The 21,525-nt window shown below is 34.8% G+C and overlaps 1 protein-coding gene across 1 annotated transcript in view; it reads left to right on the top strand.

The window, feature by feature from the left end:
* The window catches only part of NCKAP1 (NCK associated protein 1), a 131,672-nt gene that overhangs the window by 1,726 nt on the left and 108,421 nt on the right, over positions 1–21,525 (top strand). The window lies entirely within an intron of this gene.

The following is a 21,525-nucleotide window of genomic DNA, read 5'->3' on the forward strand; positions in this document are numbered from 1 at the left end:
GGGTTATAGGTGCATCAATAGATTTCAGGAGGTGTGTGAATTTGATTGAGAAAAAATATATCTTTCAATTGAATTAGTTTACTTTATAATCCTTCCTAAAAACATTATTCTGAGAAGAGGTCTATAGGCTTCTACAGATACCTAAAAAAATGCATGATACAGAAGAAGTTAGGAGCTCCTGTGAGTATGAGTAAGCAGCAGTAAATCTTTCTTCATGACTTTTGTTAAAATTTGTCATAAGGATATTCCAGACAAAGCAGACCTTGAATTAAAAAATGCTAATATTATAAATTTTTAGAAGTAAATTTATATAGATTAGGGATAATTTAATGTTAAGGTCCATGGTATTCACTCTATATTGAACTGAATTTACTGTGGAATGTTACAGGTGTTCTTAAGAAACTTGGGTATTGGTTTTAGAAGTCAGAAGTAGCAAGTCAAACACTACTAGAAGGTACTACGCATGTGGTATTGTGGTTAAAGGAAATGGTCTTGATGGTTTCCAAAAGAGGAAGTAAGAGTGGCATTAAAAGTGATTTGGTTAATAGAAATTCTTAGTGTTCTATAAACATTTTTACATTATAAACTCAGACTTTGTAATGTTTTCTTTAACAAATTAAATATTAGGAAACTAAGTTATGAATGTTTCAAGTGCCTATATTAAAACATTACAAATTTTATAGCTCATTACTTAGCTAAGATGAACATTAACTGTTGAAAAACTATCAGTGAAGTGATAAAATTCAAAATATGTGAGATCTAAAATTTTGATCTTTTTGTTATGTATTTTGATTTATTACAAAAGGAAATACAATTATAGTTTTATTTTTGTTTTTTATTTCATTGTTTTCTGGACAAAATTACTGCCTTGGATTATGCAGTGATTGTATTTTGGTTTGCTGTCATTGATTAATACAGTTATTTCAATGCTAGTATATCATGTAGAATTTTAGTTTTTAATCCATAGAATTGTTTATAATTCTCTGCCAGCAAGTGGCTGAAATGTTCAAAAATCCTTCCAAAACACAAAGAAAATCATTTGCTCACCAATTACTTGATTTTTTTTGGTATCATAGTTTAAACTCATCAAATAAGATTTGTAATGTAGATTTGCAAATAAATTGGTACATTACAACTTGAAGTCTGTTCCGGAATATCATTTCAGCAAGGCTATTAAATTAGAAAAATGGTATCTGTGGTAAGCTATGTTTTCTTTACAAATTGTCCCAGACAGTGAAAGCATGCTTCTCTGTATGCAACGTTAATAATAGATGAGCTTTGATTTCTAAACAAAATTTTATCATTTTGAAATGTGAGAAAATTCTTCCACTGAAGTCCTCACGTGCTTCTTCATGGTGTGGAAATGTGACCCCTGGCACTTGGAAAACTATACCAGTAGCACATAAACTCTGGCAGGGCCTACTTAACTAAGTTAGAAAGACCTATCACATACAGGCCTATCATTGTACTGTCTGTATGTCTGGCTATCTGATAATCAACTTAGCTAAAGTTGAAGAAGTTCATCACGAGAAAGATGCCAGCTGGGTGTTGAATTTTTTTTTTAGCCACTGCTAACTCATTAAGGCTAGTAAGAGATGCAGTTTGCTTTGGTGGAAAGCAATGAAACTACACTGATAATATCATGCATTATTTAAATGTTGTATTATAAGGAAACCAGAAGAAAGCACAAAAAAACCCCAGAACCCCCAAAACCTAGCATTTATAAAACAGGGGAAAAATACATGATTTAAGTTTTAAGTCATTCCTTCATGTATTAAAAGGAAATACAGTTATCCATAAGGTCCCTTCTAGCTCTCAAATTCCATTATTCTCATCTCATTTCATTCTTAAGGTTAAACTGAGGCTCATAGAAATTTAATGTAACTGGTATGTTTTCTCATTGCCAACCACATTTCTTCATCTATAAAATGATGAAAGTAACCTGGCTTGCTTTCTTCATAGAGTTGTTGTGAGGATTAGTGAGATGGGTATGTGAAAGAGTAGGACTAGAAAGTGAACCATCATTTTATTAGTGTAGGAAACTCCCAGGTGGGGAAACTTCTACAAAAGTAGGCCAGCCCCTTTCTGCAGCTTAGTGTTAGAAAGTTTCCTAGAGCACTAAGAAGTTAGGTAAACTTAGTTGCCCAGAATCACACAGAGTTTGATTTGTGTGACAGAGGAGGAACTTGGACCCAAGTTTTAGTGACCAGCTTTATGTCCGCTATATCTTACTGCCTCTACTATATGTGAAATCAGTTTAAATATTATGGAACACTTTATAAATATAAGGCAGTCATTTTGTTGTTTAGGAGTTTCATCAAGTTTAAAGCAACTGTTGGTGCCTAGAAAGTGTTGAAATTACACCTGTTTCTTCCAGAGCTTTGTTTCTTTCTTTATTTTAAAAAAAAATTAATTTTTAGTTTTCAGCATTCATTTCCACAAGATTTTGAGTTCCAAATTTTCTCCCCATCTCGCCCCCCCCAAGACAGTGTGCATTCTGAATACCCCTCTAATCTGCCCTCCCTTCTGTCACCCCCCCCTTCTCTTATCCCTTTCCCTTTCTATTTGCCTGTAGGGCAGGATAGATTTCTATACCCCATTGCCTGTATATCTTATTTCCCAGTTGCATGTAAAAACAATTTTTAACATTTGTTTTTAAAGGTTTGTGTTCCAAATTCTCTCCCTTCCTCCCTCCCCCACCCACACTCATTGAGATGGGAAGCAACTTGATACAGGTTATACTTGTGTAGTCGTGCCCAAACTTCCTCAGTAGTCATGTTGTGAAAAACTAACTATATTTCCCTTCATCCTGTCCCACTCCCTGCTTATTCTATTCTCTCTTTTGACCCTGTCCCTCCTCAGAAGTGTTTGCTTCTGATTACCTCCTCCCCCAATCTGCCCTCTCTTCTAACATTCCCCCCTCTCTTATCCCCTTCCCCCCATTTTCCTGTAGGGTAGAATAGATTTCCATACCCAACTGAACGTGTATGTTATTCCCTTCTTAAGCCGAATCTGATGAGAATAAGATTCACTCATTCCCTCTCACCTTCCCCCACTTCCCCTCCACTGTAAAAGCTTTTTCTTGTCTGTTTTATGTGAGATAGTTTACCCCATTCTGTTGTTTCTTTCTTAAGAAAGAAATTCAGTAAACTCTGCAAACCAGCTAAAAAGACTTTCCTTTTTATTTCTAGTTTCAAAGCTTTATTTTCTTTCCTATTTTACTATACCATTGTCATTGTGATCATTGCAATACTCCCAGTGCCAAAGAGGGCTACACACACACACACACACACACACACACTCTCTCTCTCTCTCTCTCTCACAATCTGTCTCTCTCTCACAGAGACACACACACATATTAACTAAACTATATGTTTTCCTGTAAGAGTTCATTTGTTGTCTTAGCTATATTAAGGAGTAGTGGAAAAGGACTAAAATCTAAGCATTGATGTTCTTGAGGGCTCTTTTTAACTAGGTTTATTTAACGATGAGCCAATCTTTATTATTTGTTATTTTTTTCCCTATCTTAACTGTAATCTGTCAAAAAAGTAATAAATTTTGCCCGTTTTTGAGTGCTATGCTTCCCTAGAGAGAAAAAAAAAAGAACAGCAGCAAAATAAAATAGAATTCTTCATTTCTTATTTAGTATAGGAAAAAGAAGATAGATTTGTGCAAGAATAATACAAAGGTGTAGAAATTAGACCTTATTCATCCCTTGTTACTTTTTTCTTCTTTTTTGGGGGGGGTCAGAGGAGAGAGTGGAGATGTTTGTAGAGGATATATAGTATTGTATTCCTCAGTAGCAAGACTTTTGTTAAGACTGCATTGGTTCTGCCATATATGTGCTTGTCTCTTTCACTACTGGGAAAGTGCTGTGCACAGGTAGAATATTTATATGAGCATTTCTGGAAGATGAATTTAATTACCTTAGACTGAAGAAAATAATGTCTCTTAATAAATTTGAAACCTTAAATATATTATTTCCTTCAGCACATCTCCTCGTTACACAAATTCATAACTAATTTTTTTTAAAAATCGTTCTTTTAAAAGTATTTTTTTTTCTGTTTATAGTGGATGACTTGGGCTAAGTAAAGAGGAAAAGTAGAGATGATGCAGAGGAGTGAATAATAATTTTTTAAATTTTATATCTTATTGATTTTGTGAAATAGTTCCTAATTACATGTAAAATTTTTTAACATTCATTTAAAAAAAATTTGAGTTCCAAATTCTTTCTTTCTTGCTCCTCTCCCATCCATTGGGAAGGCAAGCAATATATCAATTATACATGTGAAGTCATACAAAACGTTTCTGTATTAGCCATGTCAAAATATACACAAACAAGAAAAATCAGGTTAAAAAAGTAAGCTTCAGTCTGCACTCTAGAGTTTAATTTATTAATTTTCTTTCTGGAGGTGGATAGCATTTTCCATCAAGGGTACTTTGGAATTGTTATCTTGATCAGAGTAGCTAAGGTTTTCACAGTTGATCACCGTTACAGTATTGCTGTTTACAACTGCATGTCAGCAACTACTTTGACTTGCCCTATTCAGTTTCCATGTTATTTCTACCTCTGTGTCATCTCTTGCATCTTTTACCTCTCTACTCACATAGTTCCCATCCTTATTCAGGTTCTCATCACCTCTCCCCTAGACAATTGCAACATCCTAACTGATCTGCTTGCCTCAAGTCTTCTCCATTACAATCCAATACACAGGGATGCCAAAGTGATTTTTCCAAGGGGCAGATCTGATCATGATGTCCTTTTCTTAATAAAATTCTTGTCACTCCGTGTAACCTTTAGGATGCAATTTAAACTCTGGCATTTCACAATGCCTTTCCTAACCTGTCACCAGCCTACCTTTCAAGCTTTATTATGTATTATTTACCTTCATGTGCATTACCGTGCAGCTACAATGGCCTTCTGTTCATAGGTGATTCTTAATCTCCTGTTTCTCTCTCTCTCTCTTTAAGCAGTTGGGGTTAAGTGACTTGCCTAGGGTCACACAGCTAGTAAGTGTCAGGAGTTTGGTCTGACTCCAGATTTGAACTCAGGTCCTCCTGACTTCAGGGCCAGTGCTCTATCCATTGTGCCACCTAGCTGCCCCTAATCTATTTCTATCCCTTTTTTTTGAGACTGGCTCGCTGCGTTGCCTGCATTAGAAAGTGTACTGCTTCATCACCTGTGCCTGTAGTCCCTAGTTTTCTTCAAGGCCCAGCTGACAATGCACTCCCTTTTCCCCCAAGTTATCTTGTATCTCTTTTACGTGTGTATCTATTATCTCTCTATGTAGTGCAGAGACTGTTACTCTTTTATCTTTGTATCCCCTAGTGCCTAGTTGTCTGACACGTGGTAGACACTTAATACTTAACTGATTTATTGAATTTTGCTGATCACAACCCAGCTGTTTCTTATTATTCTTGGTAATTCTTTTCCGTGGCCTCCTGTAAATGATCCCAATGCACCTGCTTTGGGCCTTTTTTTAGATTTCTTGACATTTAGTGGTTACTACTGGACCACACAGTCTAGCTGTTATTCTTTGTTCTTATTATGTGGGTGGTTACATCCTTTTCTGTTCATACATTTCTCTGATACTATGCTTATATGACTACTCCTGTACCATTTATTCTTCACTATAATACATTGTGTTTTCCTCACAACTTCCATTGCTCTCTGGGTGACCCATACCTTTAATTCTTTGGAGAATGGCCTTCCAAAATTTACAGGTAGCTATGCAGCTTTGCAAGAAGAATTTTGATATCTAAAGGATGGATAGCTAAAGGAGAGACGCTTGGGGCTATTAAAAACACCACATTTCCCAAAGATGATAATAATATAGCAACTTGCCTCCTTTTCATTTTATTATTCATTCTTAGGGTTTGACCAAGATGTGCATACTTAGGGACCAATTCTGTGAGTTGTCCATCCAACTGCATATAGTAGTCTGGACCAGTGTCCTTCCAGAGTCACCCAGTTTTGCAGTGTTGATGTCATCCTTGACTCATCTATCAGTTATTAAGTCTTGTAATTTCTTTATAACATCTCTCAAATACATTGTTGTTATTCTCCTCTCTCACAGCTACCTTTCTAGTTTAGGTTTTTATCATCTGGGCTATTGCAATAGCCTTCCAATTGATTTTCTTGTATCAAGCCTTGCTTCACTGTAATCTACCCTCCACATAGCTGCTAAATAACTTTCCTAAAGTATCATGTCATCTTCCTACAAAATAAACTCCAATATTTCTCTACTATCTCTAAGATCAAATATAAGCCCCCCCTCGTTTGGCATTTGAACCTATCACTAAAATTACATTACAGCCTGTCACTTTCCTACCTTTGTAATCTAATTACATTCTTCCAACTTCCACATATTCTACAATCCAGCCATATTTGGCCTATTTGCTGTTTCTTGCACATGACACTCCATCTCTTAACTCTACCCTTGCACTGGCTGTTTCCCATGTCTGGCATGCTCTCCTTCCCAAACTTCGAATCTCAAAATCCCTGGCTTCTTTAAGACTTAGTTCAAGTGCTAATGCCTTTGATGCTCTTTGCATCTACTTGAACCATCCCCTCTAAAGTTACCTTCTGTCTTCAAGTATCTGGTCTCTTTTTTGAGCCAGCATTCTTTTTGCCACCCTTTTAGATGTCTACCTTTGCATTAAAATTGCTGTAAAGTAAAATTTCTTCATTTCCTCATCTTCTACATGAGATGATTTCACATAAACAACTACAGTTATTATAATAGCAATCGTTTTGCAGATGTTTGTCATGAGCTCTGCAATTTCAGATGATCACATATCCCATGAAGTCACATTTCTTGTTGCCTTTAAGAAATGATAAAAACCATTTCTGCCAACTTCTTTGTTTTGCCAAAGAAATTGCATTTATTTTCAGCTTTCATTTGCTGTCTAGTTTTATTTATAGCAAGTGGATCAAAATTAATATGATTTAATTCCACTAGAAGTATGATCACTATATGAGGAACTCCTGTTTGGAAGCATTAATTTTGGCTAGCATGATATAATATTTGGTCTAAAATTTGCGTGATTATTACAACCTTCCCTTAGTCCTCTCTTCTGCCAGTCTGGCACTGTCAGTGCAGAAATGAAAGGAGCTTAAGGGCAGTTTTATATTTTTGCTTTTTTCTTTATTTCATGAGTCTCCATGGCCAGAGGATTCATTACTAAGTGACTAGTCTACCGGTCATAAGCCCCTCAGTGCTTAGTTTAACTGGTCCTCAGAAAGTAAACAGACTCTGATAGTTGCCAGGACTACTGTTTTTGAAACCTTTCCATCATTGGGTAGGACCTGCCAAAGCTTGTACTCTATTGTTGTAGTTTTCAAGAACCTAGGGCCACCTCTAGGCCACAATGAGCATGTATAATCTCATTGTATAAAATTATGGCTAGTTTGGTATTTTTTATTTTGTGGTTCTGAGTTAATTTTGAACTAATGATTAGCACAGAGGAAGTTAAAGAGGAAATATGGTTTAATTTATAGTAGAGAAGTTAATATGCTTAAATTTGCTTCTTCAGTGAATCTTTAAAAATAGAATAATAGGAAACCACTTTCTGTACTTTAGGTTGTCCAAAAAAACCTCACAAGGATGTAAAAAAAAAATGTGCTTATAATGTTGAGGGTATTTGGGCCTGCTGACAGATAATTTACACAGGTATTTTGTACAGTATTTGAATTATCTGAATCTAATTAAAATGTGCTGTTCCCTCCTTCCCACCCCTTTCTTTAGCTACTTTGATAGCAATCACAGTAAATATAATTCCAGACAATCCCTCTTTTTAATTCTTTATAAGAAATAAGGAATGCCTCATGGGGATCAGGGATATAGTGGGAAATGGAAGTAATTTCAAAACAAAAGATACCAACTTAAAGTATTTTTAAAATAAATACTTCCCTTTACAATATTTATCTGCCTAACAAATCTTTATCATGAACCAGAATAGGTTAAAAATTAACCAGAAATTCCTATATATTATTGGCAGTGGTTATTTTTAGGGACAAATGAATACCCTTTTCTAGAATCGCCGTTATTTGTGCTAGTAGGACTAAGGGCTAAACTTTTTCAACTCAGCATTATTGATATGTAACATATATATTAATATGCCTACTCTTTTCTTTTAAAATACTTGAGATTTTTGCTTTTTCTTTATTTTTCCTCTTTTTAAGAGACTAGATCTCCCTATCTCCCCAGGACTGGAAGCACAGCATCCACTAGGGCCCAATCTACTACTGATGGGGGGGGGGGAGAGCTTTTACTTGCTCCATTTCTGACCTGCGATGGATTGCCTCTTCTTAAGTAGTTAGGTGGCCAGCTATTCTCCAGGGCTCATCATATTGGTGCAGACTTAAACAGACACCTAATTAGCTTAGCCAACTTCGGGTCAGAACTTCCAAACTCACGTGATCTATTAGCCTCAGCCTTCCCAGTAGCAGAGATTAAAAGGGTTAACCACCAGTTCCCAACTCTGTGTGTGTGTGTGTGTGTGTGTAAAAACAACTTTCTAAGAGTAAGTCTGAGTTATATTTGAACTTTATTTTAAAAATGATTTTTTAGTGCCTTAAATGTTTAAAGGATCATAGGTTTCAAAATAGAAAGGACTATAGAGTACGTCAAATCCAAGCCCTCATTCTATGGATGAAGAAACTGAGGCATAGAGAGATTAAATCAATTGCCAAGGTCTCAGAGGTAGGAAGTTTCTGAAGCAGTATTTGAAGCTGAGTCTTTCTGATGTCAAGTCCAGGTCCCTCAAAGAAACATTTTAATTATTTTCAGACCGTATAAGTAAGACCAATGAGTGAAAATTTCTGTTTTACAGGATTCTCTGTGCTATCAGGAAGAAAAATGAATTTGAGCTTTTTAGATGTGCAAATCCAAAGACGTATCCGTTTATTTTATAGGAATAGTTTTCCCATTTACTACTGATTTTTTTCTTAGTAATTTGTGAAGTGTCTGGATAGAGAGGCTATTTATCATATTTCAATGGACAAGAGCAAGTATTAATAGTAGAAGCTTCTGTTTAGTCATGGGAATTTCATAAAGTGAGAACTAGCAAGAGGATTTTAAAATATGTGTAAATTTATTCAGTTCTTGAAAATTTATTCATTTTAGACTAATGTTTTCTTAAATTGTTTCCTTTTTTTAGTGTAGTTTTTCTGAGTATAATTGTGCTTTAAAAACCTGCAAAATTTTTTAAGATTGTGTTTATAAAGAGGTCGAAACAGTACCAGAGAAAATTAACATGATGTCCTCACTGGAAAAAAAAAACTTTGAGAAGAAATAGATATAAAGCAAAATCAATATTTGAACCTGTAGAAAATACAGATTCTATTTAAGGAAAATGAAAAAGAAAATACAGGCTCTTTACCTATTATTAATTTTCCTAGTTCTAGAATTTATTTCAATATATGATGAGTCTGTGATTCTGAGGGTTTGTATATTCACTCTACAGATGCAAATCATAGCTGTGTTACATTTAATGAAAACTTTTTGAAAATTGTTGAGACAAAAACATGCAATCATTTGGTGTCTGTTCTAATGGTGAGCCTTTCCAAACTTAATCAACCAGTCCTTCAACTAAGACCCAAACTTAAAGCTTATCCAGATGAATGTAGCACTTAGTAGAGTTTGGGCTACAATGTAATAAACTTAAGGAACCCAAAGTCATCTTAGCATCATGATGAGTCATCAGGATAGAATTTCAGTGGAGGACTTTAGCTACTAACATGTATAAAATTGCTGCTTACCTGAAATATATTTTGTCCTTAATTTTAAAATGGAATATTTTATATTTTTGTGTTTTAAATCAAATTCTGAAAATATTCAGTAGAAATAAAGTATAAAATTGTGTATCAAAGATGATGAGTCCAAGTTTTATTAAGTAAACACTGCCAATAATGTATAGGAATTTCTGGTTAATTTTTAACTTTGGTTCACGATAAAGGTTTGTTAGGCTGATAAATATTTAAGGGGAGATATTTATTTTAAAAATATTTTAAGTTGGTATCTTTTGTTTTGAAATTACCTCCATTTCCCACCATATTCCTGCTCCCCCTGAGGCATTTCTAAAAAAGAATTAGAAAGAGGAAAGAAACCCCAACAATCAAAATATCAAAAAAGTCTGTTCTGCATACAGAGTTTTTAAATATCTGTTCTTTGATACCCACCTTAATTGTTATAATTTAATAGCATTCATTTTAAGTGGTTTTTGTTCTTTCCATTTACATTGAAGTAGTCATTGTATATATTGTTTTCCGGGTCCGGCTTCCTATGGCTTTAGTTTATATGAATTACTTCATGTTCAGAGTTTCTTACAGCAAGTAATATTTCATTACAATGATGTGCCACAATTTGTTTAGCCATCCCCAATCCGTAGACATCTACTTTACTTCTAGTTCTTTGCAACATAAAAAAGTGCAGCAATAAATATTTTGGTGTAAATGAGGCCTTTATTTTTGTCATTAACCACCTTGGGGTAGATGTCTACTAGCAGAATTTCTGGGTCAAAGGATATAGATATCTTAGTCACTTTCTTTGCAAAATTCCACATTACTTATTGGTGTGTGTGTATTTCCATGACGCCTTCCTCCAACATTGACTCCTTCGAGGAGCAGAATTTAAAATTTTGAAAATACTAAACTGTTTTAAAGTATTTGAATTTCTTGCTATACTGATTATTACTAATGTACTCATTTGCTATGATCTGGTGGATATAATATTGAAGTTGGAATCGGGAAGACCTGGGTTCACATTCTACATTTGGCACTTAATAGCTATGTTAGGAGGGTCAAGTCACTTGAACCTCAGTTTCCTTGTCCATGAAATGAAGTTAATAACTTGAAATACATACTTTACAGGTTTAATATTTATAAAACATTTTTTAAGCCTTTAAGCAGTATGTATTGTTTTAGCTTGATTTCCTCATCTGTGAAATGGTGATAATTATAGCACTTACCTCCTAGGGTGGTTGTGAGAATCAAATGAGTTAGCCTATATAAAGTGCTTTGCAAAGTGAAGCACTTAGATATCCCTGTGAGAATCAAGAATACTCAAGTTCAAATTTGGCATCTGAGCTTACTATATGACCCTGGACAATTCACTTAAACTATCTGTACCTCAGTTTCCTCATCTATAAAATGGAAATAAGAATAAGAATAATAACCTCCCCAGGGTTGTTGTAAGGATAAAGTGAGATAATATTTGTAAAACTCTTTGCAAACTTTGAAGTGCTATAAAAATGATAGCATTATTAATGAGTAGGTTGAGGTGTACCTGTCCTCAGCAACCCTTTATAGTTTTTTTTTAAATTATCCTACATAAAATTGCAAGAAAGGCATCTTTAAAAAAAAACTAGTTCATATGAGCTTTCCTTTTATTTTGTGTTAGTTGGTTTGTGAATATATATATTTTTTAAATTCTGCATACAATTGCAAGAAAGTTACATTTATTTAAAAAATTGTGTAATCCAGATGAACTTTCTTTTTTATTGCAGTTTAATTAGTAAGTTGGAATTTTTTTTTTTTAGGGAGTGTGGATTGCCTGTGATTTTCTTGGTGTAGGAAACTTCCATTTTGAAACTTTTTTTATCAAAGCTGTTTGACAGCTACTCTGCTAATTAATGTTGGAGAATTTTTTGGCTGTGGTAATAGAGAGGTTAAATGGCTTACCTAGAGTCATATTTCCAGTACTGGTCATATGATAGATTGGGATGCAGGTTTTCCTGTCTCTGAGGCTGACTCCCTCTCTCCATTGTTCTGTGCTGCCTCTCTTTCTTCATAATATATTAAAATAGTCATCGCCAAGAACTGTAAGTACATCAGGTAGCCTTTGTAGTGAGGTTTTACAGAATATAAATGTGAATATTTCAGATTTCATGGTTTACTCTAAATGGGACACTATGTCTGAAACATATAAGCAACTTCTTTTGGTACTCCCCATCCAAACAATTCAGTAGTACAAAGTAAAGATTAAACTGCACTGAAGGAGGATTGCTGTCGTGATAACTCTTATTCCATGCAGTTTTAATGGTCATTTTGGTCACTGTTGGCCTCCATTTACTTTACATTGTCCTTTGGATCAAATATAAATTTTTATATATATTCAGCAGAATAGTGTACTTAACTGCTAAAACCGGGCCTCTGTAAGTAGGTACCTAATGTTTTCATAGAATGCATATGGATTAGTAAGTATCCAATAAAAATCTTTTGGACAAATGAATGACTGTCCTAAAATTTTGCCCTTAGCACAGTCTTTTCTCCTTTCCTCCCCTCATTCCAGCCTAGGTATATATGTTTTGTGGCTAAACTGGCCTTATTTTTACCCTGTGTGCTTGTAGATTACTCCTTCAAATTTGAATTAGTCCATTCCCATAAAAAGCAACTAAATATAGTAGAAAGAGTTTTGTATTCGGAAGATACCTGGGTTTGAATCTCATTCATTACATTTATTAGATGGGTGATCATGGGTAAAACACAATTTCTCTGAGCCTCAGTTTCTTCATCTATTAAATGGAGCTAATTATAGCTGTATTACTTATATCTCCCATGGTTATCTTGAGGGTCAAATGAGACAATCATTGCTTTGTAAATCTTAAAAAGCTGTTAATAACTATTAGTTATTACTTATCACAGTCTTTGTTAAATTAGGCTAATGATGTAATAATTTTTCTCATTGAATCCTGACCATAATTATAATCCCATAAACTCATAATCTCATAGAGGAGAAGTACCCTTTCCCTTTAAAATGCATTTTTTTCTTTTGATTATTTGTTGGTTCCTTTTAATCTTACTATACCTTAAACTTCAGTGTAAGGTTTAGGTCTATACTCTGTAATACAGAGTCTGTTATAATGCTATGTATCCTAGGAGCGATGATAAATACTTTTTATCTCTTTCTGAAAAGAATGTCACAAGACTCAACAAGGTTTCATTTTTTGGCAGAAGTGGGTAATAAATACAGGATATCCCAAAAGTCTTAGTGCAGTTTTAAGCTTTAATAACTTTGAAGTATAAGTGCTACTAACTTAAAAAAAATCATTTAAAAGATTATTTAAAAATTTAAAATATTTTCTTATTAAAACTATCCTGATCATCCTCCTGATCAAAAACGTATGTCCATTTTTACTGTGATAGGACTGTCATTTTCTTTAAAATTGACCTACAAGGAAAAGAAAAAGGCATGAAATGTGAGTATACTTAATCCATGCATTGACAGTGAATAAACATTGGACTGGTACTTGAAACCTGACTTCTGAAGGCCTAACTCTGCCACTAGCTAGCTATGTGACCTTAGGTGGATCATAACAATTTTTCTGGGTCTCAATAATTTTACTTCCCTATAAAATGAAAGGGTCAAACTACATGATAGAAGGTCCTTCGAGCTCTAACATTCTGTTCTATGAAATATTAGGCCTCACGGCATTGATACCAGAGAGGTACAGGCAGCATAGCATAATGAATAGTGTTGGATTTAGAATATAGAAAACCTGGGTCTAAATTCCATCTTGTACCCTTCTGTTATGTGACTCTGGGCAAGTTACTTGATACTTAGCTTACTCGTCTTTAAAAATGGGTATAAAAACAGTACCTACTTTACAGGATTATTGTAGGATTAAATGAGGTTGTGTTTATAAAGCACTTTGCAAAACCTTTAAGTGGCTATATAAGTGCAAATTATTATTTATTTAGGTCTTGGGCCTAGCAGGGAGGGGAATTTGGTAAGTGTCATAGATATAAGCAGCTAAACTCATATTTTTACACTTCTTCAAGGTTTACAAAAGAGATAGGTGTTTTTCTGTGCTAGAGATAGTGCAAGTATTATCCCTATTTTACAAATGAGGAACCTGGGTCTCAGAGAGGTTAAGTAACTTCACTGAGGATAGATGGAACCACTGTAATTCTGTCCTTACAGTGTTAGAGCTGGGAAAAACCCTCAAGATTCAACTTCCTCATTTTTGGGAGGAAATGTAAGTCCATTTAATAAGAGGTGAGATAATTTGTTCATGGTCACCTGGCTAATTAGTAGAAGAGTCTAGGACTAGAACTCTTTCTAATCTAGTGCTCTTTTTTGTGTACCACAATGAAACTGAAGCAGAGTACAGTTTATTGGTACAGCAGTAGATGAATTTGTTTCATTTTGACTTATTTTTCAAATTCATAGGGAAGAAAATCCTTAAAGTTTCCAGGCTCTTACTAATTAGAAGTACTTATTGGCATGAACAAAACAACAACAAACAGGCATTTTGTTTCCACATAAACATATTATTCAACATAGTTCTATAGAGACAATACTGGTGGTTTCTGTTTAAACTTCTTGATTATCATTTGATATTTGTAGCAACGTGTCTTGTGAAAGTCAATATTTCATGTTTGTGGAGGATAAGAAAGTACTAAAAATTCAGGTTGAGAATTCACTTTCTGGGAGATATAGAAAGCAAGTAGGGTGTAATGGGTTCAGACAGCATATGAAACTCAAGGTCCACAAAGTAAAGGAAGGACAAATGGATCAACAAGAACAGTTTTAGTGAACAGGGTTTGATTGCTGATCATAAATCATTAGGCTTTCTGGTCTAATTTTAGGCTCCTTATTAAAATATTATTCAGAGCTTCTCTGAAAGTACTTAAAACTTGTTTGACTAGGAAAATGGTGGAACCATTGGCCGTGGAAAATTTGGTGGAAGACTGATTTTATAGGGATGAAATAAGCTTTTTAAAAAAAATGAGTTTGATCCGGCCTCAGACCAAACACTTGACACGTACTAGCTGTGAGACCTTGGGCAAGCCACTTAACCCTGATTGCCTCACCCAAAAAAAAAAAAATGAGTTTGGTTTTTAACATGTTGATTTTGAAGTGGTGGTGGGGCATCCAAGAAAAAATGTCTAAAAGGTTGTAAATGTGAGTTAGAGCTCCACTAAGAAAAATGGGATGTAATATACAGATTTTTTGGGGGGAGGGGTAATGGATTCCTTTTAGTTTAAGCTTAGCTTATTGGAGTATTCTGATTAGTTTTTTTTTTTTTTAAACTACTTACTCTCCTGCCTTCTCTCTTCATTGTAAGGTAGTTATATAACCAGAATGTACCTTTCTAATTGGAGTAATATTGTTATAATGAAGCAGGTGCCAGCATTTGTTCTCAGCCATGGAAAGTATTTCTGACACAAAAACCTCTTTGCCATAGGGTTCTTAAACCGGGGTCTGTAAGCTTAAAAAAAATTTTTTTTTTATAACTACTTAAATATAATTGGCTTCCTATGTGAGCCTATGTATTTTATGCATTCAAGAAACATTTTGATAAGAGGCTGCATCAGACTTCCAAAGAGGGCCATGACACACAAAAAGATTAAAACCCTCTGATTTATGATATAGAGAAAAACAACTTAAATGAATTGACTGGGTTGATTTGCCCCTCATCCCCAAGAATGTTACATACAGTACTGTTTTACAGTATGTGTGAATTGAAGGTTTGGTCTTGGGTATAATTATGAACATCAGTGTTTGAAGCAGAACATAGTGCTTGAGGATAGTGTACTTATCATTAGTGAAATTATCATTTTCAGAAGCACTGCTTTTGGTTATACTTCAGTGTACACAGATAGGTGAGTATCACACCTGGATAGTCATGGTTGCCTGAATAGAGTTAGACTTCTCAATTTTCCACATACCTAGTCCAGCAGAAACCTGAAACTCATGCCAGACCAAATAATGATCAAGAAATCTAATAAGAAACTAGTAAATGATTTCTTCTACCCTAGAATTGCACAAAAAGTGAACCAGAAGCGTATGGACATTGGGAAAGGAGGCTGCCAGTACCAGTAAAGGTAAACAAGCCTGTAGCATCCCCGTATGGTCACAGAAGGTCAAGAGATATGTGCAGCCTGCAAGAAAAGACACTGTTCCCTCACCCTTTGAGGCTAGAATGGTTGGAGACCCACAGTAGGGATCTTGAAAGCTCTCAAAAGTGGTAGTGCCCAGTATGACACAGTAATGCAAAGGTCAGGGCAGTCCAGGCACAGGAGCTCTTTGGTCCCTGGTATTCTGTCCTTAGAGGCATTTGAGGGCCCTGAATATCCATCACTGAACCTCAAAGATTCTGAGGAGAGGTGAAGAGGCGGGTCAAACCCCAGGAGGTGGAGGTCAACACAGGAACTTGGGTGACCCAGGATAAGGCCAAGCAGGTCTGTTCCATCATATTACTTAAAAAGCCCACCAAGGGTTGGAACCTGGTCCTGGAACAAAGCTCCATTTCTGGAACTAGAGCTGGAGAGATGAGTAACCCAAAGACATTGACCATTATAAAAAAATTACTGAAGAGCTGCCCCAGAATCCAGGCTAGCAAGAGAAAGTAACTCCATAACACCTGCAAGCAGTGACTGAAAGGGAAAGAAATGGATTTTCCACAAGGAATGCATAGAGGAAAATAAAGTATGAGTAAGAAAATGAAATAAAAGCTCTTTAGGAAAGAATTGTAAGGAGAATAAATAGAAGAGAACATGGAAAACCTTACTCAAGTAGTGGACTCCCTGAAAATTAGAATATACCAAACAGAAATCAATTATTCCATGGGAGAACAAGAATCAAAAGATGAAAACAGAATTTCAGAATCATTGGACTCCTTGAAAACCATAATTTAAAAAACAAAGCCTGTACACAAATATTATATTTGAAGAAATCATAAATGAAAATGAAATGAAGATTGACCTGATTTCATACAACTGCAGGGCAAAGTGAAGATAGAATCCACCAATCACCTCCTAAAAGAAACCACTAGAAGTTAGTCTCAGGAACATTGTAGTCAAAATACAAACCTTCAACTTCAAATAAAAACATCCAGAAAAAAGGTGGTGTATCAAGAAACCAAAGTAAGACCTACTGTTTGCCAAGCACTATGCTAAATACTTTATAGATATTATCTCATTTGATCCTCACAACAACATTTTGAGGTGGGTGCTGTTATCCTCATTTTACAGTTGTAGAAATTGGGGCTGTCAGAGGTTAAATGACTTGCCCTGGGTCACATAGCTAGGAAGTGTCTAAGGTGAGATTTGAATACATCTTCTCAGCTGCTTTACGTGAAAAGAGAATTGTAGATTTATAATCAAGAATATTTGATCCTGCAAAGCTGAGAGTAATCCTACAGAGATAAAAATGGAACTTTAATGGACTAGAGGATTGCAAGCATTCTGTTGAAAAGGACTAGAGTTCAATAGGAACTTTAAATTCAAATACAAAAGTCCAGAGAAACTTAGATAAATTTATTTTAGTAATTGGAAGGAGTGGTGTAATGGTAACATAGAATGTTAACATTCTAATGGAGAAAAGTGGCATGAAATGGAAACTCATGGTTTTATATATAATCTTCATTTGTATATGGAAATGCTCTAGTTTTTTTTTGGTGTTTAAATTCAGAATAAAAAATTTTTAAAGTCTATTAATGTTTAGCTATGCCAGGCTTATAAAGTGTTAAGAAAAGGACACTCCACTGACTTTAAGCAAATTCTGAGTTCAAATTTGGCCTTAGACACTTAATAGCAGTGTGATCCTGGGTAAGTCACTTAACCCTATTTGCCTCAGTTTCCTCATCTGGATAAGGAAATGACAAACCACTCCAATATTTCTGCCAATAAAACACTAAATGGGGTCATGAAGAGTTGAACTCAACTGAAAATGACTGAACAACAAAACGACAAAATACAATTTCTTATGCTCTTTTCTGTTAAACTCTTATGTGTTATTATGGGGAATGGTGATTTCTGGTTTATAAAATATTTTCATTTACATGCTCAAAGAACCTTCAGGGGCTCCCTGTTGTCTCTAGGATAAAATACAAACTCCTGGTATTTAAAGCCCTTCACAATCTCTATCCAGACTGTCATTCCAGGCTAATTACACATTGTGTCCTCTCCTTCAGCCTAAACATTAGCTAAACTGGGCTACTTGTGCTCAGCATTCCATGTCCCCTCTGTATACATTTGCTTATGCTAGCATACCCTGCCCTACATGCCTGGGATGTTCTCCTTTCTCACCTTTCCCTCAGAGCCCATAGGAAAGAAGCCTTTACTGACTCGTCCAGGCATTAGTGGGCAAAACTACATGTATATATTTTGTCATTAAAACATTTGCTAAATGGTTATTACTAAGTGCTTGGGATGCAAATAAAAGCAAAACAGGCCTAGCCCATTTAAAGACCTCACATTCTAATGAGGGAGACAACATGTAAATTTCTCTCTCTCTCTCTGTATGTGTGTGTGTATATATATATACATATATATATATATATATTTAGAGAGAGAGAGAGAAAATTGGATGAGGTGGGGAAATGCTGACTAAAGAGGCTTCCAGCAAAAGACAAGATTTGAGCTGATCTTGAAGGTAGCCACAGAGAGCATTCCAAGCAAGGGGGCAGCAGTTCGAAGGCAAGGAGAGTTGATATTAAATGTCTAATGAATAGCAAATAGGTCATTGTAGCTAGATTGTACAGCATGTGGAAAGGAGGAAAGTTTAAGTGGACTGAAAAGGTCGAAAGTGGAAAGGTGCTTAGAATGCCAAACAGAAGGCTTTATATTTGATTTTGAAGGTAGTAAGGAGACACTAGAGTTTATTAGGGAAGAGGCACAGACAGACCTATATCTTAGGAAAATCACTTTGGCATTTTGAGTGGACGATTGGAATGGGAAGAGGCAAGGAGACCAGTTAGAAGACTTTTGAAATAGTCCAGACAAGAAAGCCAGATCTGTGGTGACTTTGTAAGTGGAGATTGTATATAGGAGATGTTGTAAAGGTAGAAATAAAACCAGCAACATACTAGATATGTGGGATGAGTGAAGAGTTGAGTTGATGCCAAGGTTGGGTGACTGGGTGGATAGTAAATAGGGAGTTTGGAAGAAAGGTTGGGAGTGTGGAAATGGACTTGGGGAAGATTAAATCTTCTCACGTGTTTGAGATGCCCATCGGATATCCTTATTCACCTATTCACTTGTTATTTTACCCCAGTAGAATGTAAACTGCTTGGTGGCAGAAACTGTTCCATTTATGTCTTTTTATTCTGAGTGCTTGGCACTAAGTAGGTTCCTAATAAATGTTGTTGTCCTCTAATTCCAAATGGAGCAGTCTCTGCACTGTACCATTGTACCGTGGCATGAGTCACTCATTTAAAAAAAATGATAGTACATAAACTATATAAACTACATAAATATACGTAATGTTTATGTACTATCTACATAAACATACATAAACATAATTTTTAGCTTTTGGGAAGGCATTTCAAAATCTTGCTCTATCTCAAAGTTGTCATTATGAACATCAGTTATCATTAGTGTTCAGATTGTTCCATATATGGGGCAGTATGACATAGTAGAAAGAATGCTGTACTTAATAGTGAAGTAGCTCCTTAGTTGCTTACTAGCTAATGTCAATAAGTCTCTTAGAGCCTTGGTTTCTATATTTATAAAATAGGGATATTGATACTTATCCTACTTACTTCAGAGGGTTATCATGGAAAAAAGTCTGCTGTGAACTTTAAAACATCCAAATGAGAATTATTGAACCATAGTTGTTGAGAAGTAAGTTCCTTAAGGGGAGAGACTATGTTGTTTTGTCTCTATATCCCTTGTGTGTAGCAGTACTAGACATTTGGGCATATAGTGGGCATTCAGTAAATATTTGTTGAATTGAATTGATAGTGATTTTTCCATGATAGCATTCTAAACATTTTAGATTACCATACATTTATGTATTTTTTGAGAGTAGGTAGGTATCTGTGTCAGCAGGTGTATTGAACTAGATAACATTTTAAGTTTTTTAAAGACATACCATAATATTTTAAATGAAAATAACAAAAATGTACTTTTTAATAATTAAGATAAAATAATGGGAAACTTTGTAATCTCATGTTAGCATTGTTAGAAATTTCCAAGTTAGAGATTTCTTGAAACTTTGTTTTGTATAACTGTACTAGTTAATCACAGTAATTTTAACTTGCATCCCAGTTTCCATTTGGAGAAAATAGAAATGTTTGCATTTAATTTTATACTTTTGGAATTGGTTTTGAAAGGAAAATTAGGTGATGCTTGAACAGAATCTCTTCAGTTTGATGGGAGTTTAAGAAATACCCATAACTGTTTATTTTTGTTCTTGGCTACCGTTCTTTTTAAGGTATGTAAAATTTCACTGATAGTTTCCTGTTTTCATAGTTGCATGTAGTATGTTAATTTTCCCTTTACACTATCATTTTATTGGTTTACAGAGGCTTTATAATAAACTGGTATACTTTCTGAGAAAATCCCTATTATTTATTTACATGAAATATATAGCACTAGAACATAAATATATATCCTAAAATATTGGTAATTGTAACATACTATAGCCTTACAGTTGTTTTTACTATCCATGATCTGCACTGCATTAGTTCTCTACTGAAACGTAACGCATGTCATAGTCTGACAATCTTTGTTTATATGTAATTTTCTCTCTTTTTATTACAATGCTTCCCCAGCAAGGACAAGTTTGGAAGGTTTGCAAAGCTTTTCACCTTCCCTCTGCCCGCTTGCCCGCTTTCAGATCAGTTTCATGTTTCATGACTTCTATCTCTGTAATCCACAACACAGCCATAGAAATCAGTGAAGAGAGGGAAAGTTAAATAATACGTTTCCTCAAATGCATTATAGAGATAAAACCTTGCAAAGGCTACACCAACTTTTATATACAATAGGAATACAATGTGAGAGACATTAAATATAAGTACAATTTTTCAAAAATTATCTTTTCAGGAAGATAATTTTCAAAATCCAATTACCAAACATTTAATTACTTTTTGGAGAAATTTAAGCTATGAACCGTTATGCAAGATTCTCATTCACATTTGTGTTCATGTTGTTTAGAAACACAGTTCTAACACACATTTAGGTTTTTGGCCACAGAGAATGCTGTAGTGCTGATGTGGTCAAGTAAATTCTGAATATTTCTGTTTTGTCCGTGCTTATCTGAGATTAGACATAAAGTAATTTTACTTGGAAGGTAGAAAGTATCTATAACCTATTTATGTGTTCAGAAGAGCAGTTAACACTTCAGCATTATAAAGATCATCCTAAGAGTTCCCAGCTTCCAAAACTAGCTATACTGATGTAGAACTGGTTAAATAAAGGACAAATATTCTGAAAAGAGAGAAATTTAAACATTGATTGCTTTTATTTTTAATCACATAGGGTACATTAACATACCTAGTACTCTAGAGATGACATTTAATTTTCTAACAGTTTATTAGCTTCAGATGAATACAATCCTACCTCAAATAGAAGTAAAATATCTTTTTCTTTTTTTAGGACTGAGCTTTTCCCCTCACTGCTGTTCTGCGCTAACTGCTTTGAAACTTCCCATGCATTTTTTTCAGTAGAAGAACATCTCTGTACTGTCTCCCATTGCATATTTCAGCTGTGACAATCCTTGCACTTTGCCTATTCATTTTATCACCTGCTCACTAAAATATATATATCTTTCTAGTTTTTGTTTGCAGATT

This window comes from Vombatus ursinus, unplaced genomic scaffold (genome assembly GCF_900497805.2).
Source record: "Vombatus ursinus unplaced genomic scaffold, bare-nosed wombat genome assembly UNPS02014779.1, whole genome shotgun sequence".
Lineage (NCBI taxonomy): Eukaryota > Metazoa > Chordata > Mammalia > Diprotodontia > Vombatidae > Vombatus > Vombatus ursinus.